The sequence below is a fragment of the Phyllopteryx taeniolatus genome, chromosome 11 (assembly GCF_024500385.1).
Source record: "Phyllopteryx taeniolatus isolate TA_2022b chromosome 11, UOR_Ptae_1.2, whole genome shotgun sequence".
Classification (NCBI taxonomy): Eukaryota; Metazoa; Chordata; class Actinopteri; order Syngnathiformes; family Syngnathidae; genus Phyllopteryx; species Phyllopteryx taeniolatus.
This window is the reverse complement of record NC_084512.1, coordinates 23,281,563-23,308,526: the sequence shown is the minus strand read 5'-3', so window position 1 is coordinate 23,308,526 and position 26,964 is coordinate 23,281,563. Positions and strand designations below refer to the sequence as shown.

The 26,964-nt window shown below is 41.5% G+C and overlaps 1 protein-coding gene across 8 annotated transcripts in view; it reads left to right on the top strand.

Annotated features, from left to right (window-relative positions):
• The window catches only part of LOC133485627 (protocadherin-15-like), a 215,984-nt gene that overhangs the window by 34,166 nt on the left and 154,854 nt on the right, over nt 1-26,964 (top strand). For 3 of the 8 annotated variants that reach the window (XM_061789632.1, XM_061789628.1, XM_061789626.1), the window contains exon 3: nt 14,369-14,451. The exons of 4 other annotated variants lie outside the window; for them this stretch is intronic. The gene's annotated coding sequence lies outside the window, so the exon portion shown is untranslated. Of the gene's footprint in view, nt 1-6,003; nt 6,052-6,219; nt 6,333-14,368; nt 14,452-26,964 lie in introns of all 8 variants that reach the window. One more of the 8 variants, XM_061789627.1, reaches the window with a different exon arrangement.

The following is a 26,964-nucleotide window of genomic DNA, read 5'->3' as shown; positions in this document are numbered from 1 at the left end:
CGTTAACATACCAGGCACGTTCTCAGTTCGTTGTATATGCGTCATGTAACGTTAGCTGAATGTGTTACGTTAGCATACCGTACACCTATTCAGCCTGTTGTTCTCTATTCTATTTTTATTTTAAATTGCCTTTCAAGATGAAATGTCTGTTGTTGGTGTTGGATTTTATCAAAGACATTTCCCCCCCAAAATGGGACGACTTATACTCCGGAGCGACTTATAGTCCGGAAAATACGGTACTTATAATCGAGTGAAATCACAGCCGAGGTTGCTTGAATGCTTTGGATTCATGGGCTCCAATCACAGGAGCCTTTTATTGCTTCAGACGAGTCGCCGTGCTTTGTTTCGAGCGTGAAACCTGATGAGCATCACTGGCTTGAACCCATTCATCTCTTGATTAAGCACTTCTCACCTTGCCAGGGGATTTCTATCGGAATATATAAAAGTATCCCTCCTCTGCATCTTCACCGGAACACTCTTCTTCAATAATCCTTCTTCAAGGCCTCGTTGCATTTTCGTGAAAGGCCGTTAGTCCATGCACACCATTCCTTTACATTAAACGTAGAAGTGAAAACGACACTGTGTTTTAAGCACAGTTTACTTCATCTCTATTATGACCTGAAAATCAGGCCTCATGTGATACAGTATGTGCAGAGCAGAGCTGGATTATAAACATCTGCACGCAAATCTCCCGTGTGCTTTTTTTTTTTTTTTTTTTTTTTTGTGAAAGGCGTATAATGCCTTTTTTTTTTGTGTTTTTTTTTTTGAGGTTGAAGGTAAACTGAAGCAGAGTTGAGAGGCAAGGGAGCTAAAAAAAACAGGTTTAACGTGTCTGCTAATTGATATAACAAAGATAAGAGATCATTTATAATGATACCCCGGGAGACCTCAGTTCTGGGAGTGTGGAAGTGTTAACGAAGGGAGTTGAGAGAAGAAAAATGTAACTTATTTTCACACTTGTGTGGGAGTTAAGAAGGTTAGTTCCCCAAAAAATGCCTGTACAGTTAAAAAGGTTTTAAGATAGTGTTAAAATTAAAGTCGTTTTATAATGGTTTTAAAGTAGTTAACTTCTTAAACTTTTGTCACAAGAACTTGGTCTTTGTATCCAATGATCACTACAGTTAAGATGGTGTTATTATTTTCGTGTCTTAATAGTAACCATGGTTTACTTATTTTGACATAGTGATTTAGAATGGTAACAGTTTAAAGAGTTTTCATGACTGTCATAAATCCAGCGGGCTGCGTAAATCTGCGTGGAAGCGGGTTAGATCAGGTTTTTGTCATTTCGCAGACGCACGCAAGCGGTCGGTCTGCGCCGCTGTGGGAGTCAACACAGCAGACCTCATTCGCCGCCAATCGAGGCGGCTCCTCTCATTCCCTTCAAATGCGGCGCAATGACAGTCTCGCATGGAGAAATCTCTGTGCGGAAGAGGACACAGCGATCCATGCGTGACTGGATCATTGTCACTGCTGGCGACAGACAACATGAGCGGGTACCTTCAATAAATACACAATGAGCTGGTAATAACTGCTGGCAACTTAAGTATGTCTGCCGACCATATGGTTGTTCGTGTGATTTAAAAAACAAAAAGATGACAAAACAAAACTACAAATCATGAATGTGTAACAGATTATTTCTGTTTCAATTATTTCCGATGAGAATGCAGCCCTATGGGGGGCACAAGCCAGTGCAAACTGTATTGGTGCGGATTGTAATGGACATGTTGGTGAAGGAAATAGGGATGATGAAGAAGTGATGGGTAAGTACGGCATCCAGGAAAGGAACTTGGAGAGACAGATGGTGCTAGACTTTGCAAAAAGGATGTAAATGGTTGTAGTGAACACTTTTTTCCAGAAGAGGCAGGAACATAGGGTGACCTACAAGAGCGGAGGTAGAGGCACGCAGGTGGATTACATCTTGTGCAGACGATGTCATCTGAAGGAGGTTACCGACTGTATGGTAGTGGTAGGGGAGAGTGTGGCTAGACAGCTTAGGATGCTGGTGTGTAAAATGACTCTGGTGGTGGGGAGGAAGATTAGGAAGACAAAGGCAGAGCAGAGAACCATGTGGTGGAAGCTGAGACAGGACGAGTGTTGTGCAGCTTTTCGGGAAGAGGTGAGACAGGCTCTCGGTGGACAGGAGGAGCTTCCAGAAGACTAGACCACTGCAGTCAAGGTGATCAGAGAGGCAGGAGAGTACTTGGTGTATCTTCTGGCAGGAAAGGAGAGAAGGAGACTTGGTGGTGGAACCTCACAGTACAGGAAATCATACAAGGAAAAAGGTTAGCTAAGGAGAAGTGGGACACTGAGCGGATCGAGGAGAGGCGAAAGGAAGACATTGGGATGCGACATAGTGCAAAGGTAGAGGTGGCCAAGGCCAAACAAGAGGCATATGGTGACATGTATGCCAGGTTGGACATGAAAGAAGGAGAAAAGGATCTATACAGGTTGGCCAGACAGAGGGATAGAGATGGGAAGGATGTGCAGCAGGTTAGGGTGATTAAGGACAGAGCTGGAAATATATTGATGGATGCCAGTAGTGTGCTAGATAGATGGAAAGAATACGTCGAGGAGTTGATGAATGAGGAAAAGGAGAGAGAAGGGAGAGTAGAAGAGGCAAGTGTGGTGGACCAGGAAGTGGCAATGATTAGTAAGGGGGAAGTTAGAAAGGCATTAAAGAGAATGAAAAATGGAAAGGCAGTTGGTCCTGATGACATTCCTGTGGAGGTATGGAAGCATCTAGGAGAGGTGGCTGTGGAGTTTTTGACCAGCTTGTTCAATAGAATTCTAGCGCGTGGGAAGATGCCTGAGGAATGGAGGAAAAGTGTGCTGGTGCCCATTTTTAAGAACAAGGGTGATGTGCAGAGCTGTGGGAACTATAGAGGAATAAAGTTGATGAACCACACAATGAAGTTATGGGAAAGAGTAGTGGAGGCTAGACTCAGGACAGAAGTGAGAAGTGAGTAAGTCTGGAGTGGCAGAGAAGTATGTGAGAATAATACAGGACATGTACGAGGGCAGCAGAACAGCGGTGAGGTGTGTTGTTGGTGTGACAGACGAATTTAAGGTGGAGGTGGGACTCCATCAGGGATCAGCCCTGAGCTCCTTCCTGTTTGCAGTGGTGATGGATAGGCTGACAGATGAGGTTAGACTGGAATCCCCGTGGACCATGATGTTTGCAGATGACATTGTGATCTGCAGTGAAAGCAGGGAGCAGCTGGAGGAACAGTTAGAAAGATGGAGGCATGCACTGGAAAGCAGAGGAATGAAATTAACCGAAGTAAAACAGAATACATGTGCATGAATGAGAGGGGTGGTGGGGGAAGAGTGAGGCTACAGGGAGAAGAGATAGCAAGGGTGGAGGACTTTAAATGCTTGGGGTCAACCGTCAGAGCAATGGTGAATGTGGTCAGGACGTGAAGAAACGGGTCCAAGCAGGTTGGAACGGGTGAGGAAGGTGTCAGCAGGTTTGTTATGTGACAGGAGGATGAAGGGCAAAGTTTCTAAAACAGTGGTGAGGCCAGCCATGATGTACGGATTAGAAACAGTGGCACTGAAGAGACAACAGGAACCAGAGCTGGAGGTGGCGCAAATGAAGATGTTGAGGTTTGCTCTCGGAGTGTCCAGGTTGGATAAAATTAGAAATGAGCTCATCAGAGGGACAGCCAAGGTTCGATGTTTTGGAGACAAAGTTAGAGAGAGCAGACTTCAATGGTTTGGACAGGTCCAGAGGAGAGAGAGTGAGTATATTGGTAGAAGGATGATGAGGATGGAGCTGCCAGGCAAAAGAGCTAGAGGAGACCAAAGACCAAAGAGAAGGTTGGTGGATGTCGTGAGGGAAGACATGAGGGCAGTTGATGTTTGAGAGGAGGATGCAGGAGATAGGCTTACATGGAAAAGGATGACGCGCTGTGGCGACCCTTAAAGGGACAAGCCCAAAGGAAAAGAAGAAGAAATTATTTCCGATGGGAAACACATTTTCTTAATGAAACACTTTTTTTTTGCCAAGTCATCATTTTTCTTTTTTTTGGATAGCTGCTCCATCCTTATCATTATCTCTCTCTTATCTCCTGATAGCATCTCCCTTTGTCCTTTATTTCCTTATCCGTCATGGCAGACACAATGCATTGACATCAAAAGAGATAAGACAAGTATAGTGGGCGTCATAGAATTAAGAACGATAAGGTGAGCGAAAAAAAGCATCTCATAAAAATGCTACTGTTGTACAGCGTGTCTCAACACGCCATTGGATGTGTAAGAAAAGTCAATTGAAAAAATCCGTTCATCTTGTGAATTCGAATGCGGTATCTATTGACTGGTGTGTGTGCAACCCTCTGACATCGATCAGTGACCTTAAACGGGGTACACAGTCGTTGGTCATTTCAGCATTGCTCTGGCCTTATGATCAAAGTCAGCACAGGCCTGATTTTCGGGTGTCTCTGGAAGATGATCCCGAGTGGTTATCCTGCGGTGTGTGGTGCCTCGAAAGTGATAGTTCATTCCCTGTCTCTTCGGAAAATGGTCGAGTCAACAATCTTAATAAGTCAATCCTATTCACAATTGGCAATCTTTGTTATGCTTCTACCCTTGTGGGAACAAAAGATGTGTAACACCTAAATTGAATTCTATTGCAATTTAAACATCGGTTTTGTGAAAAATACACCTCTGAAGTCACACTAAAACTCAATCTCACCAACCTTCAAAATGATTACTATGTTCCGCTTTGTCTTTTTTTTTTTGTTCGATGCTACCCCAGAAAAGGAGAAATGTTTTTTTTTTTTTTTTAACTGTAACTTCTAACTATACTTATGAGTCATCTGACTTTTTGAGAAACATACCGTATGCTCTGCTGTTATTTTCTTTTCCCTGGGTTGTTCTGAGCAAAAATATGAGTTGTGAGCACTGGATGGCTGCAGAGAACGTAAAAGAGAATTACGTGTTGTGTATTTGAACGTTGTCTGACAAAAGTCTAGCTTACTGTTAAATGTCATAGACGGGCTAATGAAACTAGCATCAATATTGTGGTTCTATAACTCTTTAAGCAACAGATATTTGTAGGTAAGCAGTGCAGAAACATGTTGTAGACAGAAATTGTAACAATAGACACGCATATATTCTTTATCCTCTGTAAAAAATTACTAATATTACTACAGCTTTCTGAGCAGTTGTGATTGGCTTCTTTGTGTATATATGTTTGCACACACACCAGGAGCCGCACGATGAATGCATGAAATCATGATGCGCAAAATGTTTAATTCTTCACATTCTACTTCATTATTTTATTACAGTATGTTTTTTATAAAGTCCAAAACTGTAGAGTGCTATTTTTCTAATTAAAAATCTTACCATTTTTTTGTTGTTGGTGTTTTTTGGGGTGGTGGAACAAATTGGCATTTCCATTAATTTCAATGGAATGTATTTAAAGCATGTGGGAAGGGAAACTATGTATATATATATGTATATATATATATATATATATATATATATATATATATATATATATATATATATATATATACATATATATATATATATATATATACATATATGTATATATGTATAAACGTGTATATATATGTGTGTATATATACATATATATGTGTATATATATGTGTGTATATATATAAATATATATATGTGTGTGTGTATATATATATATATATATATATATATATATATATATGTGTATGTGTATCTCGGGGTGCCTTTTGGTGATAAAAGGAAAAAAAACCTGCTGTCAAATTGTGTTGCCAGGGAGTGGACTGAAGAGGGGAAAAGGAAGGCAAACCCGGGTAAAAAGGGAACATTTTCATTACGTTCCTCCGTGTGGGCTTCTATAGCCTGGGGGGCTTTTGAATTACATATTGGATGCTCGAGTAAGTGCACTCACTCACACGCCGCTGATTGCCGACTACATGGCACATATTATTGGTAAACAGCAGCAAGCGTCCCTTTAAGAGGGTGCAAATGTGTGTTGACAAGCTCACCCTTTTAATTTTACAGGTGGTGTCTGCCTTGTTAGTCACCGGATGTCAAAAGAAGTCATTGCAGGTATACATTTCCATGTAGTTGAAATGCATAAGCAAATAGCTTTCATTTGTTTATTTTAGACTTTAAATTGCCTGTAAGTATGAATGCCATCCGTCCAGGGTCGGCATAATAATGGTGGATGATGTTTTTGGTTTTGATTAGCGAGATTGACCCGTTTTGCCTTTGCAGGACATCCATGAAATTGCAGCGTTCGAGCATACAGCATGCTAAAAGCCTTTCGGCAGCCGAGGATTATTTCTCATGGATAAACGTCACACAGTAGTGAATTGAACTGGCACCAGGTAGCGACTACAAATATGCAGTTGTATTTTGCACTTCAACTAATATACTGTGCGTATTATGAAATGTTCCTTAGCCTTGGACAATTTACAAGATTTATGCTTAGATGAATACTTGCTAAAGTATGTGCCTAGGCAACCAAACTTTATTCGATTAAGAAATATTCAGTGAAGGCAAATTGGTATCATTTCCTAAAAGTAAAAGAAAGTCGAAGTAGTTGACTAGCCTGGACAACTGCACTAACCAAAGTGGAAAATTCTAATGTAGTCATGTATTTTTTCACTTGAACAGTATAACTCGTGTTTTAGTGACGTCATTCAAATGTACGAAATGAATTGTATTTATCTTCTGACTTGTGTCTTAGATCTGGTTAGCCGCACTAGGAAAGCATTAGCTCAAAGCTTAACCCCGCTCAAAGCTTTTTTTTTTGGTTTCATTAGCAAATATGTGGCTTAACGTGACGATTGATTTTCACAAGAACACATTGACAGTCATTCAGCAAGCCCAGAGGTTGTCTTGTGTTGGCTTAGTAAAAAAAACAAAACAAATTCCACCGCTTTCACCGTCATCAAGACAGCAGATAAACATCTGTAGTTACTTCGCATGCCCCTAATGTCGACTTAGTTGGCCACTTGTTTTAGTTGACCTTTTTCCTCTCTGCATTTACTCACTCGTCTTTTTGGCTTCTTCTGACCTCCTTTCCCTTTCCTTCCATCTTCCTTACTGACTCACTCGGTGGCCCTGACCTCTAATTATCACACATGCTGTCAGTGTAAAAAAAAAGAAAAAATAGAAAAAAAAAAGATCACGAACAATAAATGTCTCTTGACACTTATCTGACTCAGAAGACCCTTTGGGATTTTCATTTGCACAAAGCCAAATTCAATCTGTATCCCAGGTTAAAACGTGGCCTATGGATAGATTGATGCCACGGAAACCAAAACCTTTAGCGCCTATTGTGCTGATACGTGCTATTGCTCATATTGTGCCATGAGAAAATAGTCAAAAAGCAATTGTTTAGTTTGTAATTAATTTGACAATGAGAACTGGAAGCGCAAAGCTCAAGGGTGGGCGTTTGCATGGTTTCCAGAGCAGGTTCATCGCGGCCGGTAAGAAATACTTTAGCCTGAGTGGGTGGCTGCACAGCTGCCCACATAATGTACTTTAAGCCACCACTCACGCTCATTGTTGTTCGCTTCTGAACTCATGGAGCATTTTTTTGTTTTTTTTTTGTTTTTTCCATCAAAGAACTAACTGCCCTTCAAGTCAATGCAGGGGCGCTGATCTCTCAAGGACGTACAGCTGTAGTTATTAGTTCACTTCAGTCCATATTAAAATATACTTGAGAGATTTGCTTCATTGCGGTTCTTTTTTATTTTTGTTCTTAAAAATATGAGACATCACTGGTATGGCTTAAGACCAAGCATCGTTTCAACTTGATATTTGGTACAAAGGGTTACCGGAAAATACGGTAATGCTGGCCAAATTATTTTAGTTGAATAATAATGATATGATAATAATAATCATAATAATACGAGCATATCAACCTCCAAAAACTACCGATTGTGACCTATATTTTGCAAGGAACCTTGTTTTGCAGCCATTCGTTTTCACGATTCCAACTGCTATCATTGTGTTCGTTTGCCCATGTTAACTGCTCCAGCAGAAGCAACAATTACCACTGCTACATCCATCGCCATGACATCATTGAAAAGCTCGCCAGCTATTTTGTGTGGCTCCACCTGTACATACATACCTTGGCGCACATTCCCATGGGATCGCTAAGAGGCAGCTCGCAGGCACCGCGGTGGATGTCGGGGTTGACTCGCTTGATGCACACCCCAGGGAAACAACACTTCCAACAAGAATCAATTTGTCCTGAGCAGAAAACAATGTTTGAGATGAGTTTTTTTTCTTCTCATTCCCACTCATCCCTTCTCCCTTCTAAAGGTTGTGGTGAAGATGCTGTACGATTGCATCTTAAAGGGGCAGAGCAGAGAGATATCAAAGGCATCGACGGAATTGTGTGCATTTCCCGCTGAGCCGAGTGAGACCACGCGGCCAGAAACTGGTCTGTGATTGGTTTATTGCCGCATTGACTCGCAGAGCTCAAATGGAAGCGAGCTCACCGCAAATCGAACGAGTCTCAAGTGAGAGGAAGACATCAATCATTCCACGAGAACTTCCTCCGCACACTGGATTGCAGGAATCAAACCAAATTGAGTCCTACGAAAAAGTTGATTGATGCATAATGCATAAAGTTTCAGTTGACCTCTTCAGCGTTTGTCTAAGATGGCAAGTCAAAAATCAATGTTATCCTGTCTCACTCGCCAATCTGACATTGGACTTTAATTTTCAATATTCTTCCATTTTTTAATTGCAGCTACTTTGCTGCATAAACGGGCTGCAGGGGAAATGAAATCGGTATAGGAATTTGACAGTTCCCTCATCAAGTATGAGGAAAATTAACAATTACGTTTTTTTATCTTATTTTCAAAGCTCTCGGAATGACTGAATGAGTATGGACTTTTATTCATTTGCATTTTGTTTTTAAATACAGTGTTACCTTGACTTGAGAGTGCCCCAATTCCTGAGACGTGACTCGGCCACGCCAATGACTCACATGTCATGATGCCAACACAAAATCATTTCATGTGGAAATGTATTTTCGGGGCGCATTGCCGCCTCCCCAGAAATGCAGGCTGCACATATTGCACGTACCAGAAATCGCCACTGGTTGTCATGGTTGTGTTCAATGCAGATAGCAGTATCAATGCAGAAATATCACATGTTGCGGCATTATTTATTCTGGGGAAAATTCCTTGAGTGAGACCAGTCGCGAACCTTTTGCCTAAAATGACGCACTTGCAAACCTTGAAATAAAATCCCTTAAATTGATATAGTTGCCTTTTAAAGTGAATCACGATAGTGGTTCATGCAAGTAGTTTTTCCTCAAACGAACCATTTGAACTAAATTTGTATAATAAATACAAGCATTGGACATTATTCATTAAACAGAAGAAAATATAAATCTCGGCATCTCCCAAAAGACCTCAAAAATAAGAGTTATTGTTGGCTAAAAGAAGCGACAGATATAAAGAGGGAAGGCTCGCGAAGACGACCACGTCGTGCCGCTTCTGAATTCCCACTAAAAGCCTTTTCACTGAGGACTTAATCACATTGCTCCGAGGAGTGTCTTCACTACTGCCTCGACCCTTGACCCTTGTTTTCTCTGCTGCACTGCAGACAACAGGGGGAGAATTAGTACTCGAGCTCAGGCCGATTAATAGTGAGCTTTTGCTTCAAAAGCCTCCTCGGACTGAAAACCAAATTGGCCAAGCGGAGGAGTGATGTCATCATCGGGAATCGGGCAACCTGTTCTTAAGAGTTTAGGAGGAAATCTCATGCCAAATTCAACTCAATCATAAACGCATTTAATCATATAGTGGCTTGGGCAGTTTATTTACTCAACTATATGGAGCCGTACATAGTGAACTCAGCTACGACCCTAATGAGGATTAGCGCTTTGGAAATTGGATGGCTGGACAGGAGCAGCAGTTGCTTAGGGCAAAGGGAACATTCGGTATCTATTTGAGGTGTGGTGTTAACTGATTCACTGTTAGAGCAAATACAGTATTTTGGAACAATATGAATGTTTATACATTGTTATTAAAGGGCTTACAGTATATTTGCATAAAACAAACCCCTCTTCTATCCTATGACACTTTTATCGGCTATTTCTCCAGCATAAACTAGGTAGGCACTGTAATAATGGGTGTGCCTTTAGTGTATTTTAAACACTGAGTACATTTCCTCCAAATAAGTGTCCTTTCGGAACAGAATACATTTTTAACGAGATAGTCACCAACTTTCTCATCACTGAAACGACTGCAATATTGTCCGAGAAGGGCATTACGCTCCACTTTAGCCTTGTTTATGCACTTCTTAAATGCCAAAGGTAAATACCGTCCGCGCTCCGTTTCAGATTTGGGTTTTGCCTTTGAATGCTGTGCATTCATTCTAGTTGGTGGTGTAACCAACATGAAAACCCGAGAGCCGAAGATGGCAAATCAGTCAGAGGCGTTACACAAGTATCGGCGTTTCAATCATTTGGAATGGATTAACCACAACTTCAGGTGTAACTATACTTGAAGGAGACATTGTTTTCCACAAGCTTGAATCAAAATACTCCGAAGGTCAAGAATGATGTGGCGCATGGACCCTTGAGCAAACTTAAATACTGCCACTGCTGTCGACAACTTCGCCAAGGTTACAACAATGGAGGCGTTTTCATTAATTTGGTTTTGATTTCATTTTGACTTTTCTTTTTCAAATTAAGTTCGTTTTAATTAGTTTTTAGAGCGAGTTTGCTCATGTTTTTTTGAAAATGCTTATTTTAATTGTTTGTAGTATTAGCTTTAGATTTTTTTTTTTAGATGTTTGGGGTATTTGTCAGGTGCGAGATTTAAAAAGTTCACTATAAGTATAGTATAATAAAAACAAACAATTTACTTATTAAAAAAAGAAATACATACATTTAAAATGAACCCACAAGGCTAATAAATTCAAAAGGATATTTTTACTATAATTATAATTTGTTGTAAATACTTGAACACACGTTTTTGACAAACATACAAAATGTTTCTTTTTATTTTAAATCGTTTTTTTTTTCAATTTCAACTTTTCGTTATTTCATTCATTTTTTGTGAACTATAGTAACCTTGAACTTCATCAAGCAATCAAGTATTTGCTGGCCATCAGACGCCAACGCTTTTACTCAAAGCTTATGTACATCTAACAAAACTCAGTGCAGCTCTGCTTACCTTTAAGCCTTACTTCAGTTTGCACCATCTGCGCCCAAAGGAATTGACAAATTGACACTTGACAAATTCAACCATTTCTGATAATAGCTGATCATGTCATTGGTGGGTATGATTTTTTTAAATTATTTTTTTAAAAATGTAAATTAGCCCCGCTGTTATGTAACATGAAGTGCAGAACGGCTCGCTCAGACACATTTTCAGAAACAAGACTTGCTTGGTTGTTTCATTTCACACTTGATGGGTGTGAAGGCACTCCAGAGGCAAAACTATTTGTATACAAACAACGACATGTAAACTTTCCATAATATGTCCCCTTTATGCATGATTTCCTACCAAGAGGACAGTGTGACTCTGACATCAATTCACGGTACAGTCTATGAAAGTAAACAGCGATGAAGCCGTCCACGTTACTACCACTATGGCTAAGAATCATTTGATGACTTTGATAAATTGTCATTTTTGCTCAATCTGTTGCGCTCTTTGCATAACACATCCATAAACAAAATTAGTCGAACCCATTTAGCTCCTTGAGTGGGCTTTCTAGGCAAATTACGTTGCGGAAACTTAATGCCGTTTGCTTTTCTGATTTGCTTTTTGGGCTTCCAGCGGAGTCTCAAGAGATGTTGTTTTATCGAGCGTAGCTTTTTCTCTGGATATATTCAGCACGGCAGCTAATCAGAGACTATCGATGGGGGACTTTTTGTTGTTGGCTAGGATGGGCAGAGGGTGGTGCAAAAAGTAGGTGATTGTTGCAAAGTCGCAAGTGAATCACTGCTCACTGCCTGAAACCGTCTTCTCCCCCCAGTGTACTGCAGCTGTCACAGGCACACCCGACTAATTGAGTGGAAAATACTATCGTGCTGAAGTTCGAACATCCCAAACGTTTTACGATTTGGAGTTACTCCAAAATGTTCATGATGTCAGCACACCTCAGTAGCTTTTGTGACCCTTTTCCCCTCAAGGGATGACAGTGATAGGAGAAAGAAAATATCCATCCATGTGAATAACTGTGAAGAAGTGTTGCTTCTTTTATCCCATGTTTGTTACTGTTAACTGGTTTTATTTTGGTATGTATCTACTAGTTCTTCTACTTCCTTTGGTATTTATCTCCTGTTATTGTTACATTGATGCAATGCCCGCATTTCATCACGTCGCTTGATGCGCACACAGCAAAAAGTGTTGCTGCCCGTAGAATGCCACGGAGATCATCTCCCGTGTTTGCTCCGTTTTAGTCACATGCTGTGATGATGTAGTAAGCGTTCCTCCCGATTCCACGTAGCACCTACGCCACCGCCTTCTCGATCGATTTTGCAGCATAATTAAACGTATCATCTGGTCATCTAGGTCCATTTGTTCAAGCAGGCTCTGTTCCACGGCCACCATTGTTGTTGCTTTGTTCCTTGTTACGGAAAGGAAAGTAAAAACGGCCACCGGAAATGGCCAAAAATGCAGAGGAAACGCCTATACCAGCCGTAGCGACGCCCCCGACTTGGAGGAGAACTGCAGCACAGTCGCAGTGACGTCAGCGCGGTCGCCGTCCGCGCCAGTATAAAGAAGCCTTTACACTGACCTAAAGGGTTCTTTATACTCACGTGGACGGCGACCGCCGAGAAATGCTGCACCTATGCAGGCATAGATTTATGTGATACGTCACAATCACATCAGTCTAATTGGTCCAAGGTTAAGTAATTGGTTTACCGTATTTTCACGACCATAAGGCCACCGTATTAAAAGGCGAAGTCTCAGTTACGGTGTCCATTTCTGTATTTAACACCTACATTAGGCGCACCGCACCGTATTATTGGGCGCAGGCATGGTAAAACATACGCGAGCTTAAAACATACGGTAGCATGCATGCACGCGTATATTTTTAAAAAGGCAGCGGGAGCAAAACTGAGTTCGGTTGTAATTTATTGAAGTATTTAACAATGTAAACAGTGAGTTCAGTTGTACTTTATTTGATGAAGTATTTAACAATGTACTCACGTTATTTTTTGATCAATCCTCATCCACAAATCCATCAAAGTCCTCATCTTCTGTATCCGAAATGAACAGCTGGGCAAGTTTTCCATCAAACATGCCGGGTTCCCTCTCGTCATTGTCGTATCTGTCTCGTTGCCCGGGGGGTGGGGGGGGGGGGGGGGGGGGGGGGGGGGCAATGATGTTCAGCAATGATGCCGGCTTTCGCGAAAGCTCGGACAACAGTCAATGGAGATACCTTAGCCCAGGCATCCACTTGCGAACCATGGATTCGTTGATCTTGAATTATCTCGCGGCTGCTCGATTCCCATGTTCCTCCGCGTAACTGATAGCTTGCAGTTTAAACTGTGCTTCGTAAAGCGCGTCTCTTCGTAGGTGCCATTTTCGGAGGTCCTTCGCCACACCGATGCGCGTCCTCTTTCACGCGCACCCTTTCCCCTTTAACGTCCGCATGCTGTCCTCAGTCATGTTCCTCTATATAAGCAGCGTGTCGGCAGGAAATGCTCTGTCAGGCAGTCAAGCGGAGCGCTCATCAAAGTCACACAACAACATTTACAAATTTTGAAACTGGGTGCACAGATAAGGCGCGCCGCATTATAAGGCACCCCGTCCCTTTTGGAGAAAATTTAAGACTTTGAATTGCGCCTTATGGTCATGAAAATACGGTAGTTTGTTTTATTGGGATACCTCTCCCCATATGTAGGTCGGTACAGTAAACCCCAGCATATTTGCAGTTTGGCATTTGCAAATTCGAATTTTGCGCTCAGGCCAAAACGTCACATATAAAAAAGTAACTATATCAGACTGAGGGGAGGAGCTTCATTTAGTTTTGCGATAGCCTTGTTTTTTTTGTTGAAATCAGTTGTGGATTTTCACTATTAGTGGGAGACAGCACAAATCTGCGGGGTTCATTGTATGCACTAAAAAAACAACAACAACAAACAAACAGAAAAACACCTGAATAATTTATTGGCAATGATTTTGTGGACCTCCTGGGTGTGAGGACCCCAGTTTGAGAACCAGTGATCTACTGCGCGAAGTTGCATATCTGGCAGATATGTAGTGGGGGAGGGTGGGTTACCGCGCTTTAGCCCGGCTCACCTTTACTGACCGGTGTAATAAGATTTACCTGCTTCACACGTCATGACCACAGAGCGGAAGAGACAGAGAGATTTGAACAGGGCTGCCTGGTGTGGTTTGCTTACCGAACCCTCGTATGGAATGCTTTCTCTAAGGAGCCGGGAGCTGATGAAGGGACCCCCACTTCGCTCCTGTGTCCATCTCGACAGGAATTTTCTCTCTCCAAAGCCAAACCATGGTAAGACCCGTCCGTCTCTTCTTTGGATCGGTATTGATCGTCTGTAATGTGGCGTGTAAACAGCCTCTGCTGGTTGTCTTTTCCACGTGTCAGATATGACCTGCAACCCATTTAATAGCATACACTCTCCCCACAGCTCTTCCCCCACCGTTGCCACCGATCTCTTAAGGCAAACACTATACGAATGCATCAGCATTGATGCCAGATTACCGAAGGATTACATCCCATTGACGGCACATCACTCTATACGCTCCTCTGAATACGAGCAAGGTTTGACTGCATTTCACTTCAGTGCCCCCCGCGTTTCATTTGGAAGGAAGGAAGCTGATTACTGAACGTCTCTCGGGTCAATTTGTCTCTGGAGGGCGAGCAGCTGTGTTTCTTCATTAGTTTACTCACTTATGTGCCTCATATGCATATCAATAAGAGTTTAGTTTGATCATTTCAGCCTGCTCTGCAGGAGGCATATGACTGCAGGCCTCCTCCAGAATTTAATTACCTCAGTTTCTTTCCCAGCCCCACATAGTACATTACAAGCAACGTAACGAGATTCCACACACACAAAAAAAAGGTCAAATGGCGGTAGAGGCTTCACTTCAACAATATTCCATAACGTGAACAAATGCCTCGAAAGAGTAAGTGGCTCTGTTTCACTTGTCGTGAACCTCGCAGCTGTGTAAGATAAATAGAGTGGGAGCTATAAACTATTTTAAACCTAAAAGCCCAAACATGTACCCCTGCGGAAAATAGCCCTCTTTGCTTTATGATACAATTGAAACCACAGTGGAATCTCTTAAGGATGAACACAATTTATTTGATTTTTAAACTAAATCTGCCCACAGGAGTGCAGCATGGTGAAGTGAGTGGTTAGCAGGCCTGCCTCACAGTTCGGAGGTTCTGGGTTAGAATCCGTTCCGCCCTGTTTGCATGCTCTCCCAGTGCTTGTGTGGTACTCTGGCTTCCTCCTGTATTCCAAAAACTTGCCTGTTAGGTGCATTGAAGATAGTCAAACTACAACCCCAATTCCAATGAAGTTGGGTCGTTGTGTTAAACAAATCAAAACAGAATACAATGATTTGCAAATCATGTTCAACCAATATTTAATTGAATACACTACAAAGACAAGATATTTAATGTTCAAACTGATAAACTTTATTGTTTTTAGCAAATCATCATTAACTTAGAATTTTGGATGCAACACGTTCCAAAAAAGCTGAGACAGGGTCATGTTTACCACCGTGTTACATCACCTTTTCGTTGAACATCATTCAATAAACGTTTTGGAAATGAGGACACTAATTGTTGAAGCTTTGTAGGTGGAATTCTTTCCCATTCTTGCTAGATGTACACCTTCAGCTGTTCAACAGTCCGGGGTCTCCGTTGTCGTGTTTTACGCTTCATAATGCGCCACACATTTTTAATGGGAGACAGGTCTGGACTGCAGGCAGGCCAGTCTCGCACCCGTACTCTTTCACTACAAAGCCACGCTGTTGTAACACATGCAGAATGTGGTTTGGCATTGTCTTGCTGAAATAAGCAGGGGCGTCCATGAAAAAGACGTGGCTTGGATGGCAGCATATGTTTCTCCAAAACCTGTATGTACCTTTCAGCATTAATGGTGCCTTCACAGATGTGTAAGTTACACATGCCATTGGCACTAACACAGCCCCATACCATCACAGATGCTGGCTTTTGAACTTTGCGTCCATAACAGTCCGGATGGTTCTTTTCCTCTTTGGCCCGGAGGACACGACGTTCACAATTTCCAAAAACAATTTGAAATGTGGACTCGTCGGACCACAGAACACTTTTCCACTTTGCATCGGTCCATCTTAGATGAGCTCGAGCCCAGAGAAGCCGGCGGCGTTTCTGGGTGTTGTTGATAAATGGTTTTTGCTGTGCATAGTAGAGTTTCAAGTTGCACTTACGGATTTAGCGCCAAACTGTATTTACTGACATTGGTTTTCTGAAGTGTTCCTCAGCCCATGTGGTGATATCCTTTACACATTGATGTCGGTTTTTGATGCAGTGCCGACCTGAGGGATCGAAGGTCACGGGCATTCGATGTTGGTTTTCGGCCTTGCCGCTTACATGCAATTATTTCTGCAGATTCTCTGAACCTTTTGATGATATTATGGACCGTAGATGATTAAATCCCTAAATTTCTTTCAATTGAGGAACATTGTCAAACTGTTCGACTATTTTCTCACGCACTTGTTCACAAAGAGGTGAACCTCGCCCCATCTTTGCTTGTGAATGACTGAGCAATTCAGGGAAGCTCCTTTTCTACCCAATCATGGCACCCACCAGTTCCCAATGAGCCTGTTCACCTGTGGGATGTTCCTAACAGGTGTTTGATGAGCATTCCTCAACTTTCTCAGTCTTGTTTGCCACCTGTCACCGCTTTTTTGGAACGTGTTGCAGCCATAAAATTCTAAGTTCATGATTATTTGCTTAGTTTATCAGTTTGAACATGAAATATCTTGTCTTTGTAGTGTATTCAATTAAATATAGGTTGAACATGATTTGCAAATCGGTTGGCAACCAGTTCAGTGTGTACCCCGCCTCCTGCCCGATGATAGCTGGGATAGGCTCCAGCATGCCCACGACCCTTTTGAGGATAAGCGGCTCAGAAAATGGATGGATGGATGAATGGATGTATTCTGTTTTTATTTATGTTTAACACAACATTTCATTGGAATTGGGGTTGTATTTGGAGGGTGGTCTTTATTTAGGTCAGGATAGATATAGTCAGTTCAACAAAGTCCATCTTGTGCTTTTTTTTTTAACTTCAACCCTGGTTAACAAAAAGTTCCTGGTGTCGTTGATGTATTGAAATCCTTCAGTACAAGCAAGGGAACGTTCCTCCACATCAGCAGAGATCGAACCTCCCCTATCAAACATACTGCAACTTGCTCGAATTGATATCTCGTTAGCGTGGATGTTTTAGCACAGGTTTCACTTCAGATTATTCCATGTCAGTTTAAAGCTCTTAACATGTCTTTTTTGTCCATGACAAACCCCCCTCCCTTTTTTACTCTATTTATTAAAAAAAAAAAATTTTTTCTTTTTTAATATTACCACAACCCATACTAAGCATTGCTGCATTCTGTGAGTTTTCCCCTGTGTCATGGAAACATCTTAGCAGGTCTACGTCTGACACTTCTTGATAACACTATGAAGTGTGGAAACAGGAAATTCAAGACCTTTGGCAAATGCCTGAATTCTTTGGGGTGATGTTTTTTTTGACGAAGACACTCTCATTGCTCTCATACTGTTGCCTTATTTTGTCTGCTAAGTTTACTTTGGTGTAGGAAAGCTGTATTATTTTTTTTTTAAAGATTATAGCAAGTACTAGCAATTAAGAATGCTTGTATTGATTGTGTGATGAAATTTTAACAGATTAAAAGAGATCTGTAGCATGCTGACACGTTCATACATTCTTTTTTTCATCGAGCTTCTCTGAATCCTTTTTTGTTGTTTTTGTTTGTTGTTCATTTCAAGGGGACATATTATGGAACATTTACTTTTTAACCCTTACAGACTGTTCATTTTCAATGCGCAGATCCCAAGTTCTTGTGGAGGTTTTGGTTTTGCACACAGATTAGTTTTTCCTCCTTGTTGTCGTTTGATATGATGTGCAGCACCTTGATAGCACGGTTAGCGTTAGCTTCTAATTCGCATGCATTGTGCCCCACAGGAACACTTCACTGTTGATTTTGTGTACCAGGCAATCATTTTCTACTCAGCATATGTTCCTGCTATGTTTGCCAATTAAAATGTTTATTTGAATGCCCATTAACCTACCGATTATATATTACATATTTTTTTTAATTGTCGTGGTAAACGAAGCATTTTTTTTTAGCTAAATCATGGAAAAAAACCCAAATGACAATTTACTGAAACACAGATTACAAGGAGTGTCTCTGAACGCATCGCTTTTCCGTGCCTGTGGGCAAGCCGAGAGAGAGTTTGTTTACTGTGTACGTTTCACGGTAACCGTTTTTCGTTACGTTATCGATAAATGTGAGATAAATCGACTGACGTCTCGCTGTTTATCATTGGAAAACGTTACAATACTTTATGTCAAGCCCTACAATGCCGCCCAAACAAGGTAGGTACCTGCTGGCTGGCAGTTAGCGGCGCTGCAAGATGCTAGCAAGTAGCATCTATCTCGCAGTAAAGATGGAACTTCTCGACCAGTTGAATAAAAGGCAGACCGGCACAAGGTTTATGCCCGTCTGTAGCCATTATGGCATAAATGAATCTTCGGTCCGCTTCATAAAGAAGGACGAAAATAATATCTGGCTAACAGCCGCAATGCTCTTGCCGCAGTACAGTCGGCATCAACTTTAATTCCTTTTAAATATTGCTAATATTACGTAGGTTTAAGAGTAGAAAAAGTGTTTAAGGGTAAAGGAAATGTTCATGAGTACAGTAGAGGTTAATAAGCGTAATGGAAACATTAATAAGTGTGGGACTGGAGAGATTGATACAATTTAAAAATCTGTAAAAGAAAAAAAAACATGGATGCTACATTGCGGAATTCACTTATTGCGGGGGTGGTTCGGAACCTACCCCCCGTGATAAACGAGGGATCACTCTTTGTACTATACTTTGCCATATTTCCTCATTTAAAATACAAATTAAAGCAGTTTTTGTTGAGAAGGCAAGAACAGATGAATGGATGCCACGGTTAGAGTTAACTTTGAATTTGCATGGATTGTGTACCACAGAAACACTTCACAGTTAATGTGTACGAACCAGCCAATCATGTTCTACTGAGCATATGCTCTCATGGTGGTTGTCACATAAAATGTATATTTGGATGCCCATTCCCTTACCAATTATATTCCTTCTGCGATCCTGTTACATCTGCTTTTGAAAATAAAATGTAGGCTCAGTAATGTAAAGTTTTGTGAGTGTTTTTTTTTTTCTTTCCAACTGAAGTTTCACCCTTGAAGACATGATGAAAATGTAACGTTCCATTTTGTGGGGATTCTTTAGGGTTTTCTTTCAATCAAGTAGCCATTTATCGAAATGGATATTAGAGCTCCTCTTCCGCATAGTTTGTGGTAGTTTCTGCATGATTGAGATGAGGTTTTTACACCGGTTATGAGTTTCCCGAGTGGTATTTGAAGGTAGATTGTCCACTTATCGCGACGGGAAGATGGGAAGCTCGAGGCGTCTTCAATTTAAGCGTGAACATTTTGAATTAAAGAGGTGCTTTGGTAACCTACATGAACCAGAGGGGATACATTATATCATAGCCCTTCCCGTGGGCTTACCACCTGTGGGAGGGGCCGTAGGGGTCGGGTGCAGTGCGAGCTGGGCGGTGGCCAAAGGCGGGGACCTTGGCGATCCGATCCCCGGCTACAGAAGCTGACTCTAGGGATGTGGAATGTCACCTCTCTGGCAGGGTAGGAGCCCAAGCTTGTGTGTGAGGTTGAGAAGTTCCGACTAGATATAGTCGGACTCGCCTCCACACACAGCTTGGGCTCCGGTACCAGTCCTCTCGAGAGGGGTTGGACTCTCTTCCACTCCGGAGTCGCCCACGGTGAGAGACGCCGCGCTGGTGTGGGTATACTCATTGCCTCCCGGCTCGGCGCCTGTACGTTGGGGTTCACCCCGGTGGACGAGAGGGTAGCCTCCCTCTGCCTTCGGGTGGGGGGACGGGTCCTGACTGTTGTTTGTGCCTATGCACCAAACAGCAGTTCAGAGTACCCACCCTTTTTGGAGTCTTTGGAGGGGGTGCTGGAGAGCGCTCCCGCTGGGACACCATCGTTCTGCTGGGGGACTTCAATGCTCACGTGGGCAATGACAGGGAGACTTGGAAGGGTGTGATTGGTGTTCGAGCGGTGTTCTGTTATTGGACTTTTGTGCTCATCACGGATTGTCCATAACGAACACCATGTTCAAGCATAAGGGTCTCCACACAGGACACCCTAGGTTCGATGATTAACTTTGTGGTCGTGTCATCTTGGACACTCGGGTGAAGATTCTGTTCATAACTTTTATGGACAGAATTTCAAGGCGCAGTCGAGGCGTAGAGGGGGTCCGGTTTGGTGGCCTCAGTATTGCATCTCTGCTTTTTGCAGATGATGTGGTTCCGTTGGCTTCATCAAGCCGTGATCTCCAACTCTCACTGGAGCAGTTCGCAGCCGAGACTACGAATTACGTCTTTCGTCTGGCCTGGGAATGCCTCGGGATCCCCCCGAAAGAGCTGGATGAAGTGGCAGGGGAGAGGGAAGTCTGGGCGTCCTTGCTAAAGCTACTGCTCGGATAAGCGGTAGAAAATGGATGGATGGATGGGATACATTATAGATGTAGCAGTAATGGAGTAGCTTGTTTATACCAAAAGATAGAGAGAGAGAGGAGCGTGTAGTAAATAGTTGAGAAAGATAAAACTAATCATGTCACTTGCTGTTTGGGCTTGTGGGAGAACTTGACCGAGTGCTGTGCCTTTTCAGTAATTTACAATATTGAAATGCAAATGCTCTGCAGTCTGCTTTACATAAACCAGTGGCGGGCAGTGCATTTGCTACCTGGACCTTCGGTGATGACTTAGCTGTTTAATCTTTTTGTGTGTGTGTGTGTGTGCCGTGGTTCGGTTTTAAAACTGCAAGCAAGATTTAAATGCCCCCCCCCCCCCCGAGTCTCTAACCAAAGCCGTGCCCCTCACTTAAAGTGCATGAGCGTGATTCTCAAACATGGCCGTTCAAAGTGGCATGCGATTATGAAAGTGCGTAAGTTTGATTAGTTGTCACACAGAACACTGTCAAGCAGAATAGTAGCGCTAGCAATACAAATCTAGCATTAGCATTGTAAACAAGTCGACGTCAGCCACGGCTGCTACATTGGCACGACTTATTCTTAAAGGGGTTTGACTATTCACGCTGGAATTGTTATCGGTGGGAAGTTATTTTTGGAAATGTAATATGGAAATATGTGCCACCAGAAACTGAATTGGAATCATTTAAAGTTGACTTCGTTTTAAAAAATGAATTTGAAGTTGAATTTATTAGTTTGGAACTGAAGCCCAGTAAACTTGAAAGTGAATGTGAGATTATTGATATCAGCTTTCCTTAACCAGTGTGGAATGTGTCATAGCCTTGGGGAGAGATTAAAAGGTGCTTCCTTTCGAACATAGGAAAGGACAGTGTATTGTTAGGTTCACATCGCACCGAAGTTGCAAGTATGTGATTTCCCTTTTTTTTTTTTTTTTTTTTCTTTTTTTCTCCTCTCCAAAAATAATGTAATCCAGGCATTGATTGAACTCTATGCCCGAGGCATTACTGTCGCCTCGGGGTAGACACAACACAGATCGGAATAGATCATGTCACGTGTAAACAGTTGATCAGAGATCTTCAATCGGAATGATTTCAATCAGAATGACAAAATGGTCGGAATGTAAACGCGGCTTCCGTTCTGAAATCTTGTGAAACTACATGACAAATATATGAGCGTAGACAACGTGCATTTCTAGAATAAGGAGTGCTTGGATAAGTGACACTTATGCTATCACCCAGCGAGTGTGATAAACTTATGTCATTTCCCAAACAAAAAAAAATGTTACTTCTGCAGAGTCCATTGCTCTTAAACACATACTTACCATTCAGCAAATACTATTCTATTCATATGCACAATGACTCGGGAGAGAATTTCAATGTTATTTGACAGGAGCCTCGAGGGTAGCGATGCTTGAAATGATTCGGTCTCAAGTGAATAACGAGAGCATGAGGAGGGAGAAGAGCAAGTGAAATAGTTGATTACCTTTCCTCCACACACCTTCCTTTCTTTCTTTCTTTCTTTCCATCGTTCATCCCAGTGTTTCATTGTCAAGTGAAATCCTTTTTTTCTCGCGAGCATTTGCAGCCAAGGGTTAAGATGTTAGGGTTTCAAGCCAAGGTTTGGGTTCTCAAATTCTTAGCCAGAGTTGGGTTTTCGAAGTATAGGGTTTCATGCCAGTGTTAGGGAATCAAATTAGGGTATGGTGTCAAGCAAAGCTTAGGTTTTAAGCGTATGGTTTCAAACACGGGTTGGGGTCTCAAATTAAGGCTTCATGCCAGATTTAGGGTTTCAAAGCTGGGGTTCATACTAAGATTGGATGGATTCAACCCAGCATTAGGGTTTCAAACAAGGGCTAGGGTCTCAAATTATAATTTTCATACAGGGGTTTCATACAAAGGTTGGTGTCTCAGATTAAGGCTTCAAGACGGGTTTGGTTTGAAACAAAGGTTAGGGTTTCAAAAAGGAGACGGGGTCTCAAATGAAGGTTTTAAACCAGGGCTAGGTTTTCAAACAACGGTTAGGCCTCAAATTAGTGTTACCTAGGTTTTTAGGGTGTCAAGCAAGGGATAGGGTCTCAAATCCCCCTTTCTGGGTGACCCGGCTGCAGTGCATGTCACGCGGGCAACATACTGTACATTCGTTTGGGTTACTGTGCTTGGGTTTCAAGCCAGGGTTAGGGTTAGGGTTTCAAAGGCGGTTTTCTTGTCAGGATGAAGTACTGCTTCTCCATTCTCCATTCTCTCCTCCTTTGCGGGCCAATGTTAAAAACTGTCCCAATGAGTACCTCTCTCCCAACGGAGAAGGGCAGGTCCGTCAGATCAGTAGCTCGGTGTCACATATCAGACATTGTAAGTCGGCGCCGCCTAATGGAATTAAATGTGCAAATAGGATCCATTAGCACTGGGCCAGTAGAACAGCTGCAAGCGAGCACGGGAACGAGCGAAAGACAGCGGTGCAGTGCGAGGACACAGTTGGCAGTTGAATACCGTCTATTTAGTTCAATGACACCTTTTTAATACAGTCGTTCTTGTGTGGAGTTTTTCCTTTGCCAGTCTCTTAGTGCACTTTTCTCAGTCAGTCAATTCATGCAAGTGTCATTGTGTTCGGGGAAAAGTGTGGCTTCTCTTAAGAAAAGTAATCAGTATAATGTGTTTGGGGGGGTGGGGGGGGGGGGGGGGGGGGACATGATTCATGAGCTTGGAAGAGATACAGCATAGGTATTAGCTTTGCGGTAAAGCCACTCGAGTTTCAAGTTAGGGTTTCAAGACAGCTCCACGGTTTCAAACACCAAGTGCAATTTTTACATTCGCAAGTAGGCTACACAAGTGCAATCAATACATATTGCAGCGTTGCTCACAAGTGTATCCGAATTGTTTACAAAGCACAATTGATTGCTCTGGACTGTACCATCTCACTTTATTGTATAGTGGTGCCTTGAGACACAACTGATGCTGGTTCAAAGTAAGGTTTGTAAGACAGGGTTCAAGTTTTAAACTAGGGTTAGAGCCTCAAAGTAGGGTTTCAAATCAGAGTTTATGTTTCAGGTTAAGGTGTCATGCCAAAGTTAGTTTCAATCAAAGGTTGGGGTTTCAAGGAGGGTTTGAAGACGGTTATTGTTTCAAACAAGGAGAGTTTCGAGCCAGGGTTCAGCTTTCTAACTAGGGTTAGGATTTCAAACTACGGGTTCAAACAAAGGTTAGTGTTTCAAATGAAGGTTTCAAACCAGTGTTATTGTTCCAAGCCAATATTAAGAGTTTCAAAATAGGGTTTTAAGACAGGGATTGTGTTGGAAAGTAGGGTTTCATTGAAGCGTTAACATTTCAGATAGTTTCACTGTATGATTGGATTTTAAATGAAGTCTTTTTCGACAATGCGAAGGTTTCAAATTAGGGTTTTCAGAGAGCCAAATTTTCAAGTTAGGCTACAAGTCAGGTTGATGGTTGTGGGTTAAGCTTCCAAATTTGGCTTTGTTACGGTATCCCAAATGTTAGGCTTTCAAGCCAGGACCAGTCACTATGGCAACAACAAGGGGTCAAGTTGAACTACGTCCGAGGATTCCACGCCACGGCAACAGCATTAAAAATCACCTCAGTCTCGAGCCACATACTATCGATTACGGGCCTCATTATTGTGCCTTAAAAAGTCTTAGGGATGTTTTGAAATTGAATTTTTTTGTTGAGGAATTCGGGAAACCCCCACGACAATCACATCCACGCTGCCATTAAGAGCAGTAAAAGTCACCAACTGGGTGAGGAATTTTTGTCTTAAAAAAGTCAATGCACTTTTTTGTCTGCTCTCAGCGGTCTCACCTTGTGACTCGGATACGGCGCGCGGACGGCGGAGATAGCTCGCCGAGGTCCCGGAGCCGGCCGAGCTTAGGCGGCTTTTCGAGGCTTTTAGACGGCGGTCGGGAAATGACTTAGACGCGGGGATTACCACCTCTGAGGTCCCCGCCTTCCCTGTGGCGAATTAGAGAAAAGGAAAGGTTTAGTGGACCACCGGGCCCTGTTGGCATTACACGCGGTGGAATATATTAACACCTGGCCAGGGTTAAGGTTCCAAGTTAGGCCTTCAAGACAGGGTCAGGGTTTCGAAAAAGGTTTCAGGTTTCAAATTAGGGCTTCAAAAATAGGGATGGGATTTCAAAGAAGGGTTCCGAGCCAGTGTTAGGGTTTCAAGTTAGAGTTTTAAGTAAGAGTGTAAAGCTAGGGTTAGTATTTCAATGTAGGGTTCCAAGTTTTGGTCAGAGTTTAAAGACAGGGTTAGGGTTTCCAACAAGGGTCAGAGATACTATTTAGGGGTTCAAACCAGTGGAAGGGCTTCAAATTAGGATTAGGGGTTCAAAATGGGGTTAGTGTTTCAAAGAATGGTTCCAAGCAATGATTATGGTTTTAAATTCGGGGTTCAACAAAATATTTCATGCTATGGTCAGGGTTTCAAGCAAGGGTTACGGTTTTAAAGGTCCAAGCCTGGGTTCAGATGTAGGTTTTAAAACAAGATTAGGGTTTCAAACACGGGATTTAACCAGGGCTCGGATTTGAAAGTAGGGTTTCAAGTCAGGGTTAGGGTGTCAATTAAAGGTTTCAAACAAGGGTCAAGGTTTTAAATTAGGCGTTCGACGCGCAGCAGCAAGTTTTGACGTGTGCGCGTCAAGCTACGCAGACGGGTAATATAAATTAAAGGATAATAATGAAATAAAACTGAAGTGAAATAAAAGGATGAGAACAATTTAAAGTTATAAACTTTACAATATATTTTCTGATACATTTGAACAGAACCAATTATAAATAAAAAAAGCTAACTAGCTAGCTGGGTGGCTAACTAAAATTCAAACTGTTTTGAAATATAATTAAACAATATTATCACACCTTTTTTTTTACAATAGAAATACACGATAGTAATAAGATCAGCATTAAAAATAAATTGATGACAGTAAATGAATAAAGTTTACAACATAATTCTTACCCTTAATAAATAATAATAAATAAAGCGATCCATAAAGGTGTTTTGAAATCTAATGCATGAAATTACATGTTATAAATGAAACGTTTAAATATGAAATCAAACGTAACAAATAAAAAATTAACTAATGAAAAAAAAAACTGATGAAAAATTGAATTAAACAATTAAACTTCACAATGCACTTTCTCATAGATTTGAACTGAAACCCATTAGAACTGATAAAAAGAATAAGAAAAAGGATACATGTATATTTTACAATATATTTTGAAATATAATTAAACATACTGTATTTTACATTATGATAAATTCACATTAATTCATTCACAATAAATTTGCAATATTATAAACTTGACTTTGTTGAACATTTTAAAAGCATAAGTTCATATTTCTTTTGAGAATAATTATTTCATGAAAATAAAGTCATTCATTTTCTGTAAATTTAATGAGAATAAATATGACATATTGAGCATCGTTGTCCATTTTACGAGGATTTCATATTAAAAGAAGAAAAAGTTTTTTTTAGTGCAATTCACGATACATCCACAATAGAAATTCATGTTTCGTCGTCATCCTACTCAATTTCTGTTGAATACCCATTGTCTTTCAGTCTAACATGCTAAAACACACCAAAACGTGTACTGTAAAAAAACGAGGGAAGCTGAATGACCACGGACTACATCATTGTGAGCGGATAGCACTTTTGAGATAACCCCTTCTCTCCCTTTCTCTCTATGACCAGTCCTCACGTTGCACTCTCTCATGCTAGCAATTCAATCATCCTGCTGCCTCACACAAGTGACCGAAAAAATAAGCATTCCAAAAAGTCAAAGTAAAAAGAGCCAAAAGCTGTCCATCATGTGACCAGTTTGTCTTTTTTTGTTGTTGTTTTTTTTGCTACAGTATATTACGATTTGACCATAATGTAGCCTGGAAGAGAGAGATAAAAACGGGAGCCGCTGTATGGGGATTACACATGGGCTGTACAAACAAAGGTGGTGGATGACACGATTAATGAGGCCTGACTGGACGTGATATTTACATTGATCAATCACTGTTATGTGTTTGAAAAATGATTCATTCTAAAAAGAGTGGGTCGCCCTATTGGTGTTATATGACGTAAAGACAATGATTTAATTGTCATTTTCAAAGGGAATATCCCAACAGTCATTTTGAATGGACACTTAACATTACAAGTTTGAAACCTAATGGTGCAGCAACACGTACACAATCAATAAAACAATACTCACAGGCATATATTCT